This window comes from Pelobates fuscus, chromosome 2 (genome assembly GCF_036172605.1).
Source record: "Pelobates fuscus isolate aPelFus1 chromosome 2, aPelFus1.pri, whole genome shotgun sequence".
In the NCBI taxonomy this organism is placed as follows: Eukaryota; Metazoa; Chordata; class Amphibia; order Anura; family Pelobatidae; genus Pelobates; species Pelobates fuscus.
The window spans coordinates 65,141,441-65,155,406 of NC_086318.1; the positions used below are offsets into that span (position 1 = coordinate 65,141,441).

At 38.0% G+C, this 13,966-nt stretch overlaps 2 non-coding genes across 2 annotated transcripts; both read left to right on the top strand.

Annotated features, from left to right (window-relative positions):
- The first annotated feature begins 5,017 nt into the window (after window positions 1–5,017).
- On the top strand, window positions 5,018–5,090 carry TRNAK-CUU (transfer RNA lysine (anticodon CUU)). The gene has a single exon. It is a non-coding gene; the product is annotated as a tRNA-Lys (tRNA).
- A 6,445-nt stretch (window positions 5,091–11,535) lies between these two features.
- On the top strand, window positions 11,536–11,608 carry TRNAK-CUU (transfer RNA lysine (anticodon CUU)). Its single transcript has one exon. It is a non-coding gene; the product is annotated as a tRNA-Lys (tRNA).
- The last annotated feature ends 2,358 nt before the right edge of the window (window positions 11,609–13,966 follow it).

A 13,966-nucleotide genomic window follows, 5' to 3' on the forward strand; every position in this document is an offset into this window, starting at 1 on the left:
GAAACAGGAGTGTAGTTCTTTGGAAAAGTGTGTCAAGCAATTTAATTGTTGTAAAACGATTGAGGAATTCTTACAAAACATTTTAGTAGAGGGAGATTTTCAAATCTAACCATAAACCAGTGGACACAACCTAGCAGGGGAACATGTTAACAAAATGCTACCTTAGAATATAAGGAATTATACTCTTAATCTAAGGGTCGTGTGTTCGAGCCCCACGTTGGGCGAGATGTGTTAACAAATTGCTACCTTAGAATATAAGGAATTAAGTCATATTATTTCCATAAGAGCAATGAAGCCATTGTTTAAGAAGGCAACTTTATATGGTTCAGTGGAGCTAAATCTCACCTTCCAACATAAGCAACTAGGGTCTATGATCTCTTTCACCATCAGGCCAGGAGAAATGAAACAATCCAAAAGGGGTAGGTTTTCAATGCTAATCACATGTTACTGGACACAGTCTAACTGAATACAATCTAAATTAAACCCCACTGTCAGACAAGAGCTACTATGGCCCATCATTTCCTTCACCATTTCTAATTGTTTTACGACTCTAGAAATGCAGACTTGGAGACTTCTCGTTATGATCGAAAAAGGGGAGATTTTCAAATCTTATCACCTGGACAGAAACTAAGGGATTAAAATCAAAACTAGATCTCACTGTGGAACAAGAGCTACTATGGCCCATTATATCCTTCACTGTTTCTGATTGTTTTACGAGTCTAGGAATGCCAACCTGGAGACGTTTCATTACAGGGTGGATTGCTTGAATCTTATAGGGTAAAGTGATATGATTTTTCTCTTGTTTAAGAAGGTAAATTTTATATCATACATTAAGATAGAGAGCTTTGCGAGTTCCCTCTTTCCCTCTGTCCACCCTTTGCTTCCGCAAAGCTCTCTCGGAATGCAGACTTGAAGACTTTTCATTACAGGGTGAATTATACTCTTAATCTCAGGGTCGTGGGTTCGAGCCCCACGTTGGGCGAGATGTGTTAACAAATTGCTACCTTAGAATATAAGGAATTAAGTCATATTATTTCCATAAGAGCAATGAAGCCATTGTTTAAGAAGGCAACTTTATATGGTTCAGTGGAGCTAAATCTCACCTTCCAACATAAGCAACTAGGGTCTATGATCTCTTTCACCATCAGGCCAGGAGAAATGAAACAATCCAAAAGGGGTAGGTTTTCAATGCTAATCACATGTTACTGGACACAGTCTAACTGAATACAATCTAAATTAAACCCCACTGTTAGACAAGAGCTACTATGGCCCATCATTTCCTTCACCATTTCTAATTGTTTTACGACTCTAGAAATGCAGACTTGGAGACTTCTCGTTATGATCCAAAAAGGGGAGATTTTCAAATCTTATCACCTGGACAGAAACTAAGGGATTAAAATCAAAACTAGATCTCACTGTGGAACAAGAGCTACTATGGCCCATTATATCCTTCACTGTTTCTGATTGTTTTACGAGTCTAGGAATGCCAACCTGGAGACGTTTCATTACAGGGTGGATTGCTTGAATCTTATAGGGTAAAGTGATATGATTTTTCTCTTGTTTAAGAAGGTAAATTTTATATCATACATTAAGATAGAGAGCTTTGCGAGTTCCCTCTTTCCTTCTGTCCACCCTTTGCTTCCGCAAAGCTCTCTCGGAATGCAGACTTGAAGACTTTTCATTACAGGGTGAGTTCTATAGGGTAAAGTGATCTGATTTTTCTCTTGTATAAGAAGGTAAATTTATATATTATATTAAATAGTTAAACCAAGATAGAGAGCTTTGCAAGCTCTCTCCATCCACCCTTTGCATCCGAAGTCAGAGCATAATGCTTGTAGGAATCAGCCCGGCTAGCTCAGTCGGTAGAGCTTGAGACTCTTTATCTCAGGGTCGTGGGTTCGAGCCCCACGTTGGGTGAGATATGTAATTTTATGTCTCCTTTATTGAAAAAAATAAAAAAAGAAGGAAGGTGCTTACGTTTGGCCTAGGGAATCATAAAAGTCACCATATATTAGAGCAGATTGTATATTTGAAAAACATAGAAGGTGAAGAAACAGGAGTGTAGTTCTTTGGAAAAGTGTGTCAAGCAATTTAATTGTTGTAAGACGATTGAGGAATTCTTACAAAACATTTTAGTAGAGGGAGATTTTCAAATCTAACCATAAACCAGTGGACACAACCTAGCAGGGGAACATGTTAACAAAATGCTACCTTAGAATATAAGGAATTAAGTCATATTATTTCCATAAGAGCAATGAAGCCATTGTTTAAGAATGCAACTTTATATGGTTCAGTGGAGCTAAATCTCACCTTCCAACATAAGCAACTAGGGTCTATGATCTCTTTCACCATCAGGCCAGGAGAAATGAAACAATCCAAAAGGGGTAGGTTTTCAATGCTAATCACATGTTACTGGACACAGTCTAACTGAATACAATCTAAATTAACCCCCACTGTCAGACAAGAGCTACTATGGCCCATCATTTCCTTCACCATTTCTAATTGTTTTACGACTCTAGAAATGCAGACTTGGAGACTTCTCGTTATGATCCAAAAAGGGGAGATTTTCAAATCTTATCACCTGGACAGAAACTAAGGGTTTAAAATCAAAACTAGATCTCACTGTGGAACAAGAGCTACTATGGCCCATTATATCCTTCACTGTTTCTGATTGTTTTACGAGTCTAGGAATGCCAACCTGGAGACGTTTCATTACAGGGTGGATTGCTTGAATCTTATAGGGTAAAGTGATATGATTTTTCTCTTGTTTAAGAAGGTAAATTTTTATATCATACATTAAGATAGAGAGCTTTGCGAGTTCCCTCTTTCCTTCTGTCCACCCTTTGCTTCCGCAAAGCTCTCTCGGAATGCAGACTTGAAGACTTTTCATTACAGGGTGAGTTCTATAGGGTAAAGTGATCTGATTTTTCTCTTGTTTAAGAAGGTAAATTTATATATTATATTAAATAGTTAAACCAAGATAGAGAGCTTTGCAAGCTCTCTCCATCCACCCTTTGCATCCGAAGTCAGAGCATAATGCATGTAGGAATCAGCCCGGCTAGCTCAGTTGGTAGAGCATGAGACTCTTAATCTCAGGGTCGTGGGTTCCAGCCCCACGTTGGGCGAGATATGTAATTTTATGTCTCCTTTATTGAAAAAAATAAAAAAAGAAGGAAGGTGCTTACGTTTGGCCTAGGGAATCATAAAAGTCACCATATATTAGAGCAGATTGTATATTTGAAAAACATAGAAGGTGAAGAAACAGGAGTGTAGTTCTTTGGAAAAGTGTGTCAAGCAATTTAATTGTTGTAAGACGATTGAGGAATTCTTACAAAACATTTTAGTAGAGGGAGATTTTCAAATCTAACCATAAACCAGTGGACACAACCTAGCAGGGGAACATGTTAACAAAATGCTACCTTAGAATATAAGGAATTAAGTCATATTATTTCCATAAGAGCAATGAAGCCATTGTTTAAGAATGCAACTTTATATGGTTCAGTGGAGCTAAATCTCACCTTCCAACATAAGCAACTAGGGTCTATGATCTCTTTCACCATCAGTCCAGGAGAAATGAAACAATCCAAAAGGGGTAGGTTTTCAATGCTAATCACATGTTACTGGACACAGTCTAACTGAATACAATCTAAATTAAACCCCACTGTCAGACAAGAGCTACTATGGCCCATCATTTCCTTCACCATTTCTAATTGTTTCACGACTCTAGAAATGCAGACTTGGAGACTTCTCGTTATGATCCAAAAAGGGGAGTTTTTCAAATCGTATCACCTGGACAGAAACTAAGGGATTAAAATCAAAACTAGATCTCACTGTGGAACAAGAGCTACTATGGCCCATTATATCCTTCACTGTTTCTGATTGTTTTACGAGTCTAGGAATGCCAACCTGGAGACGTTTCATTACAGGTTGGATTGCTTGAATCTTATAGGGTAAAGTGATATGACTTTTCTCTTGTTTAAGAAGGTAAATTTTATATCATACATTAAGATAGAGAGCTTTGCGAGTTCCCTCTTTCCCTCTGTCCACCCTTTGCTTCCGCAAAGCTCTCTCGGAATGCAGACTTGAAGACTTTTCATTACAGGGTGAATTATACTCTTAATCTCAGGGTCGTGGGTTCGAGCCCCACGTTGGGCGAGATGTGTTAACAAATTGCTACCTTAGAATATAAGGAATTAAGTCATATTATTTCCATAAGAGCAATGAAGCCATTGTTTAAGAAGGCAACTTTATATGGTTCAGTGGAGCTAAATCTCACCTTCCAACATAAGCAACTAGGGTCTATGATCTCTTTCACCATCAGGCCAGGAGAAATGAAACAATCCAAAAGGGGTAGGTTTTCAATGCTAATCACATGTTACTGGACACAGTCTAACTGAATACAATCTAAATTAAACCCCACTGTCAGACAAGAGCTACTATGGCCCATCATTTCCTTCACCATTTCTAATTGTTTTACGACTCTAGAAATGCAGACTTGGAGACTTCTCGTTATGATCCAAAAAGGGGAGATTTTCAAATCTTATCACCTGGACAGAAACTAAGGGATTAAAATCAAAACTAGATCTCACTGTGGAACAAGAGCTACTATGGCCCATTATATCCTTCACTGTTTCTGATTGTTTTACGAGTCTAGGAATGCCAACCTGGAGACGTTTCATTACAGGGTGGATTGCTTGAATCTTATAGGGTAAAGTGATATGATTTTTCTCTTGTTTAAGAAGGTAAATTTTATATCATACATTAAGATAGAGAGCTTTGCGAGTTCCCTCTTTCCCTCTGCCCACCCTTTGCTTCCGCAAAGCTCTCTCGGAATGCAGACTTGAAGACTTTTCATTACTGGGTGAGTTCTATAGGGTAAAGTGATCTGATTTTTCTCTTGTTTAAGAAGGTAAATTTATATATTATATTAAATAGTTAAACCAAGATAGAGAGCTTTGCAAGCTCTCTCCATCCACCCTTTGCATCCGAAGTCAGAGCATAATGCATATAGGAATCAGCCCGGCTAGCTCAGTCGGTAGAGCATGAGACTCTTAATCTCAGGGTCGTGGGTTCGAGCCCCACGTTGGGCGAGATATGTAATTTTATGTCTCCTTTATTGAAAAAAATAAAAAAAGAAGGAAGGTGCTTACGTTTGGCCTAGGGAATCATAAAAGTCACCATATATTAGAGCAGATTGTATATTTGAAAAACATAGAAGGTGAAGAAACAGGAGTGTAGTTCTTTGGAAAAGTGTGTCAAGCAATTTAATTGTTGTAAGACGATTGAGGAATTCTTACAAAACATTTTACTGGACACAGTCTAACTGAATACAATCTAAATTAAACCCCACTGTCAGACAAGAGCTACTATGGCCCATCATTTCCTTCACCATTTCTAATTGTTTCACGACTCTAGAAATGCAGACTTGGAGACTTCTCGTTATGATCCAAAAAGGGGAGTTTTTCAAATCGTATCACCTGGACAGAAACTAAGGGATTAAAATCAAAACTAGATCTCACTGTGGAACAAGAGCTACTATGGCCCATTATATCCTTCACTGTTTCTGATTGTTTTACGAGTCTAGGAATGCCAACCTGGAGACGTTTCATTACAGGTTGGATTGCTTGAATCTTATAGGGTAAAGTGATATGATTTTTCTCTTGTTTAAGAAGGTAAATTTTATATCATACATTAAGATAGAGAGCTTTGCGAGTTCCCTCTTTCCTTCTGTCCACCCTTTGCTTCCGCAAAGCTCTCTCGGAATGCAGACTTGAAGACTTTTCATTACAGGGTGAGTTCTATAGGGTAAAGTGATCTGATTTTTCTCTTGTATAAGAAGGTAAATTTATATATTATATTAAATAGTTAAACCAAGATAGAGAGCTTTGCAAGCTCTCTCCATCCACCCTTTGCATCCGAAGTCAGAGCATAATGCTTGTAGGAATCAGCCCGGCTAGCTCAGTCGGTAGAGCTTGAGACTCTTTATCTCAGGGTCGTGGGTTCGAGCCCCACGTTGGGTGAGATATGTAATTTTATGTCTCCTTTATTGAAAAAAATAAAAAAAGAAGGAAGGTGCTTACGTTTGGCCTAGGGAATCATAAAAGTCACCATATATTAGAGCAGATTGTATATTTGAAAAACATAGAAGGTGAAGAAACAGGAGTGTAGTTCTTTGGAAAAGTGTGTCAAGCAATTTAATTGTTGTAAGACGATTGAGGAATTCTTACAAAACATTTTAGTAGAGGGAGATTTTCAAATCTAACCATAAACCAGTGGACACAACCTAGCAGGGGAACATGTTAACAAAATGCTACCTTAGAATATAAGGAATTAAGTCATATTATTTCCATAAGAGCAATGAAGCCATTGTTTAAGAATGCAACTTTATATGGTTCAGTGGAGCTAAATCTCACCTTCCAACATAAGCAACTAGGGTCTATGATCTCTTTCACCATCAGGCCAGGAGAAATGAAACAATCCAAAAGGGGTAGGTTTTCAATGCTAATCACATGTTACTGGACACAGTCTAACTGAATACAATCTAAATTAACCCCCACTGTCAGACAAGAGCTACTATGGCCCATCATTTCCTTCACCATTTCTAATTGTTTTACGACTCTAGAAATGCAGACTTGGAGACTTCTCGTTATGATCCAAAAAGGGGAGATTTTCAAATCTTATCACCTGGACAGAAACTAAGGGTTTAAAATCAAAACTAGATCTCACTGTGGAACAAGAGCTACTATGGCCCATTATATCCTTCACTGTTTCTGATTGTTTTACGAGTCTAGGAATGCCAACCTGGAGACGTTTCATTACAGGGTGGATTGCTTGAATCTTATAGGGTAAAGTGATATGATTTTTCTCTTGTTTAAGAAGGTAAATTTTTATATCATACATTAAGATAGAGAGCTTTGCGAGTTCCCTCTTTCCTTCTGTCCACCCTTTGCTTCCGCAAAGCTCTCTCGGAATGCAGACTTGAAGACTTTTCATTACAGGGTGAGTTCTATAGGGTAAAGTGATCTGATTTTTCTCTTGTTTAAGAAGGTAAATTTATATATTATATTAAATAGTTAAACCAAGATAGAGAGCTTTGCAAGCTCTCTCCATCCACCCTTTGCATCCGAAGTCAGAGCATAATGCATGTAGGAATCAGCCCGGCTAGCTCAGTTGGTAGAGCATGAGACTCTTAATCTCAGGGTCGTGGGTTCCAGCCCCACGTTGGGCGAGATATGTAATTTTATGTCTCCTTTATTGAAAAAAATAAAAAAAGAAGGAAGGTGCTTACGTTTGGCCTAGGGAATCATAAAAGTCACCATATATTAGAGCAGATTGTATATTTGAAAAACATAGAAGGTGAAGAAACAGGAGTGTAGTTCTTTGGAAAAGTGTGTCAAGCAATTTAATTGTTGTAAGACGATTGAGGAATTCTTACAAAACATTTTAGTAGAGGGAGATTTTCAAATCTAACCATAAACCAGTGGACACAACCTAGCAGGGGAACATGTTAACAAAATGCTACCTTAGAATATAAGGAATTAAGTCATATTATTTCCATAAGAGCAATGAAGCCATTGTTTAAGAATGCAACTTTATATGGTTCAGTGGAGCTAAATCTCACCTTCCAACATAAGCAACTAGGGTCTATGATCTCTTTCACCATCAGTCCAGGAGAAATGAAACAATCCAAAAGGGGTAGGTTTTCAATGCTAATCACATGTTACTGGACACAGTCTAACTGAATACAATCTAAATTAAACCCCACTGTCAGACAAGAGCTACTATGGCCCATCATTTCCTTCACCATTTCTAATTGTTTCACGACTCTAGAAATGCAGACTTGGAGACTTCTCGTTATGATCCAAAAAGGGGAGTTTTTCAAATCGTATCACCTGGACAGAAACTAAGGGATTAAAATCAAAACTAGATCTCACTGTGGAACAAGAGCTACTATGGCCCATTATATCCTTCACTGTTTCTGATTGTTTTACGAGTCTAGGAATGCCAACCTGGAGACGTTTCATTACAGGTTGGATTGCTTGAATCTTATAGGGTAAAGTGATATGACTTTTCTCTTGTTTAAGAAGGTAAATTTTATATCATACATTAAGATAGAGAGCTTTGCGAGTTCCCTCTTTCCTTCTGTCCACCCTTTGCTTCCGCAAAGCTCTCTCGGAATGCAGACTTGAAGACTTTTCATTACAGGGTGAGTTCTATAGGGTAAAGTGATCTGATTTTTCTCTTGTATAAGAAGGTAAATTTATATATTATATTAAATAGTTAAACCAAGATAGAGAGCTTTGCAAGCTCTCTCCATCCACCCTTTGCATCCGAAGTCAGAGCATAATGCTTGTAGGAATCAGCCCGGCTAGCTCAGTCGGTAGAGCTTGAGACTCTTTATCTCAGGGTCGTGGGTTCGAGCCCCACGTTGGGTGAGATATGTAATTTTATGTCTCCTTTATTGAAAAAAATAAAAAAAGAAGGAAGGTGCTTACGTTTGGCCTAGGGAATCATAAAAGTCACCATATATTAGAGCAGATTGTATATTTGAAAAACATAGAAGGTGAAGAAACAGGAGTGTAGTTCTTTGGAAAAGTGTGTCAAGCAATTTAATTGTTGTAAGACGATTGAGGAATTCTTACAAAACATTTTAGTAGAGGGAGATTTTCAAATCTAACCATAAACCAGTGGACACAACCTAGCAGGGGAACATGTTAACAAAATGCTACCTTAGAATATAAGGAATTAAGTCATATTATTTCCATAAGAGCAATGAAGCCATTGTTTAAGAATGCAACTTTATATGGTTCAGTGGAGCTAAATCTCACCTTCCAACATAAGCAACTAGGGTCTATGATCTCTTTCACCATCAGGCCAGGAGAAATGAAACAATCCAAAAGGGGTAGGTTTTCAATGCTAATCACATGTTACTGGACACAGTCTAACTGAATACAATCTAAATTAACCCCCACTGTCAGACAAGAGCTACTATGGCCCATCATTTCCTTCACCATTTCTAATTGTTTTACGACTCTAGAAATGCAGACTTGGAGACTTCTCGTTATGATCCAAAAAGGGGAGATTTTCAAATCTTATCACCTGGACAGAAACTAAGGGTTTAAAATCAAAACTAGATCTCACTGTGGAACAAGAGCTACTATGGCCCATTATATCCTTCACTGTTTCTGATTGTTTTACGAGTCTAGGAATGCCAACCTGGAGACGTTTCATTACAGGGTGGATTGCTTGAATCTTATAGGGTAAAGTGATATGATTTTTCTCTTGTTTAAGAAGGTAAATTTTTATATCATACATTAAGATAGAGAGCTTTGCGAGTTCCCTCTTTCCTTCTGTCCACCCTTTGCTTCCGCAAAGCTCTCTCGGAATGCAGACTTGAAGACTTTTCATTACAGGGTGAGTTCTATAGGGTAAAGTGATCTGATTTTTCTCTTGTTTAAGAAGGTAAATTTATATATTATATTAAATAGTTAAACCAAGATAGAGAGCTTTGCAAGCTCTCTCCATCCACCCTTTGCATCCGAAGTCAGAGCATAATGCATGTAGGAATCAGCCCGGCTAGCTCAGTTGGTAGAGCATGAGACTCTTAATCTCAGGGTCGTGGGTTCCAGCCCCACGTTGGGCGAGATATGTAATTTTATGTCTCCTTTATTGAAAAAAATAAAAAAAGAAGGAAGGTGCTTACGTTTGGCCTAGGGAATCATAAAAGTCACCATATATTAGAGCAGATTGTATATTTGAAAAACATAGAAGGTGAAGAAACAGGAGTGTAGTTCTTTGGAAAAGTGTGTCAAGCAATTTAATTGTTGTAAGACGATTGAGGAATTCTTACAAAACATTTTAGTAGAGGGAGATTTTCAAATCTAACCATAAACCAGTGGACACAACCTAGCAGGGGAACATGTTAACAAAATGCTACCTTAGAATATAAGGAATTAAGTCATATTATTTCCATAAGAGCAATGAAGCCATTGTTTAAGAATGCAACTTTATATGGTTCAGTGGAGCTAAATCTCACCTTCCAACATAAGCAACTAGGGTCTATGATCTCTTTCACCATCAGTCCAGGAGAAATGAAACAATCCAAAAGGGGTAGGTTTTCAATGCTAATCACATGTTACTGGACACAGTCTAACTGAATACAATCTAAATTAAACCCCACTGTCAGACAAGAGCTACTATGGCCCATCATTTCCTTCACCATTTCTAATTGTTTCACGACTCTAGAAATGCAGACTTGGAGACTTCTCGTTATGATCCAAAAAGGGGAGTTTTTCAAATCGTATCACCTGGACAGAAACTAAGGGATTAAAATCAAAACTAGATCTCACTGTGGAACAAGAGCTACTATGGCCCATTATATCCTTCACTGTTTCTGATTGTTTTACGAGTCTAGGAATGCCAACCTGGAGACGTTTCATTACAGGTTGGATTGCTTGAATCTTATAGGGTAAAGTGATATGACTTTTCTCTTGTTTAAGAAGGTAAATTTTATATCATACATTAAGATAGAGAGCTTTGCGAGTTCCCTCTTTCCCTCTGTCCACCCTTTGCTTCCGCAAAGCTCTCTCGGAATGCAGACTTGAAGACTTTTCATTACAGGGTGAATTATACTCTTAATCTCAGGGTCGTGGGTTCGAGCCCCACGTTGGGCGAGATGTGTTAACAAATTGCTACCTTAGAATATAAGGAATTAAGTCATATTATTTCCATAAGAGCAATGAAGCCATTGTTTAAGAAGGCAACTTTATATGGTTCAGTGGAGCTAAATCTCACCTTCCAACATAAGCAACTAGGGTCTATGATCTCTTTCACCATCAGGCCAGGAGAAATGAAACAATCCAAAAGGGGTAGGTTTTCAATGCTAATCACATGTTACTGGACACAGTCTAACTGAATACAATCTAAATTAAACCCCACTGTCAGACAAGAGCTACTATGGCCCATCATTTCCTTCACCATTTCTAATTGTTTTACGACTCTAGAAATGCAGACTTGGAGACTTCTCGTTATGATCCAAAAAGGGGAGATTTTCAAATCTTATCACCTGGACAGAAACTAAGGGATTAAAATCAAAACTAGATCTCACTGTGGAACAAGAGCTACTATGGCCCATTATATCCTTCACTGTTTCTGATTGTTTTACGAGTCTAGGAATGCCAACCTGGAGACGTTTCATTACAGGGTGGATTGCTTGAATCTTATAGGGTAAAGTGATATGATTTTTCTCTTGTTTAAGAAGGTAAATTTTATATCATACATTAAGATAGAGAGCTTTGCGAGTTCCCTCTTTCCCTCTGCCCACCCTTTGCTTCCGCAAAGCTCTCTCGGAATGCAGACTTGAAGACTTTTCATTACAGGGTGAGTTCTATAGGGTAAAGTGATCTGATTTTTCTCTTGTTTAAGAAGGTAAATTTATATATTATATTAAATAGTTAAACCAAGATAGAGAGCTTTGCAAGCTCTCTCCATCCACCCTTTGCATCCGAAGTCAGAGCATAATGCATATAGGAATCAGCCCGGCTAGCTCAGTCGGTAGAGCATGAGACTCTTAATCTCAGGGTCGTGGGTTCGAGCCCCACGTTGGGCGAGATATGTAATTTTATGTCTCCTTTATTGAAAAAAATAAAAAAAGAAGGAAGGTGCTTACGTTTGGCCTAGGGAATCATAAAAGTCACCATATATTAGAGCAGATTGTATATTTGAAAAACATAGAAGGTGAAGAAACAGGAGTGTAGTTCTTTGGAAAAGTGTGTCAAGCAATTTAATTGTTGTAAGACGATTGAGGAATTCTTACAAAACATTTTACTGGACACAGTCTAACTGAATACAATCTAAATTAAACCCCACTGTCAGACAAGAGCTACTATGGCCCATCATTTCCTTCACCATTTCTAATTGTTTCACGACTCTAGAAATGCAGACTTGGAGACTTCTCGTTATGATCCAAAAAGGGGAGTTTTTCAAATCGTATCACCTGGACAGAAACTAAGGGATTAAAATCAAAACTAGATCTCACTGTGGAACAAGAGCTACTATGGCCCATTATATCCTTCACTGTTTCTGATTGTTTTACGAGTCTAGGAATGCCAACCTGGAGACGTTTCATTACAGGTTGGATTGCTTGAATCTTATAGGGTAAAGTGATATGATTTTTCTCTTGTTTAAGAAGGTAAATTTTATATCATACATTAAGATAGAGAGCTTTGCGAGTTCCCTCTTTCCTTCTGTCCACCCTTTGCTTCCGCAAAGCTCTCTCGGAATGCAGACTTGAAGACTTTTCATTACAGGGTGAGTTCTATAGGGTAAAGTGATCTGATTTTTCTCTTGTATAAGAAGGTAAATTTATATATTATATTAAATAGTTAAACCAAGATAGAGAGCTTTGCAAGCTCTCTCCATCCACCCTTTGCATCCGAAGTCAGAGCATAATGCTTGTAGGAATCAGCCCGGCTAGCTCAGTCGGTAGAGCTTGAGACTCTTTATCTCAGGGTCGTGGGTTCGAGCCCCACGTTGGGTGAGATATGTAATTTTATGTCTCCTTTATTGAAAAAAATAAAAAAAGAAGGAAGGTGCTTACGTTTGGCCTAGGGAATCATAAAAGTCACCATATATTAGAGCAGATTGTATATTTGAAAAACATAGAAGGTGAAGAAACAGGAGTGTAGTTCTTTGGAAAAGTGTGTCAAGCAATTTAATTGTTGTAAGACGATTGAGGAATTCTTACAAAACATTTTAGTAGAGGGAGATTTTCAAATCTAACCATAAACCAGTGGACACAACCTAGCAGGGGAACATGTTAACAAAATGCTACCTTAGAATATAAGGAATTAAGTCATATTATTTCCATAAGAGCAATGAAGCCATTGTTTAAGAATGCAACTTTATATGGTTCAGTGGAGCTAAATCTCACCTTCCAACATAAGCAACTAGGGTCTATGATCTCTTTCACCATCAGGCCAGGAGAAATGAAACAATCCAAAAGGGGTAGGTTTTCAATGCTAATCACATGTTACTGGACACAGTCTAACTGAATACAATCTAAATTAACCCCCACTGTCAGACAAGAGCTACTATGGCCCATCATTTCCTTCACCATTTCTAATTGTTTTACGACTCTAGAAATGCAGACTTGGAGACTTCTCGTTATGATCCAAAAAGGGGAGATTTTCAAATCTTATCACCTGGACAGAAACTAAGGGTTTAAAATCAAAACTAGATCTCACTGTGGAACAAGAGCTACTATGGCCCATTATATCCTTCACTGTTTCTGATTGTTTTACGAGTCTAGGAATGCCAACCTGGAGACGTTTCATTACAGGGTGGATTGCTTGAATCTTATAGGGTAAAGTGATATGATTTTTCTCTTGTTTAAGAAGGTAAATTTTTATATCATACATTAAGATAGAGAGCTTTGCGAGTTCCCTCTTTCCTTCTGTCCACCCTTTGCTTCCGCAAAGCTCTCTCGGAATGCAGACTTGAAGACTTTTCATTACAGGGTGAGTTCTATAGGGTAAAGTGATCTGATTTTTCTCTTGTTTAAGAAGGTAAATTTATATATTATATTAAATAGTTAAACCAAGATAGAGAGCTTTGCAAGCTCTCTCCATCCACCCTTTGCATCCGAAGTCAGAGCATAATGCATGTAGGAATCAGCCCGGCTAGCTCAGTTGGTAGAGCATGAGACTCTTAATCTCAGGGTCGTGGGTTCCAGCCCCACGTTGGGCGAGATATGTAATTTTATGTCTCCTTTATTGAAAAAAATAAAAAAAGAAGGAAGGTGCTTACGTTTGGCCTAGGGAATCATAAAAGTCACCATATATTAGAGCAGATTGTATATTTGAAAAACATAGAAGGTGAAGAAACAGGAGTGTAGTTCTTTGGAAAAGTGTGTCAAGCAATTTAATTGTTGTAAGACGATTGAGGAATTCTTACAAAACATTTTAGT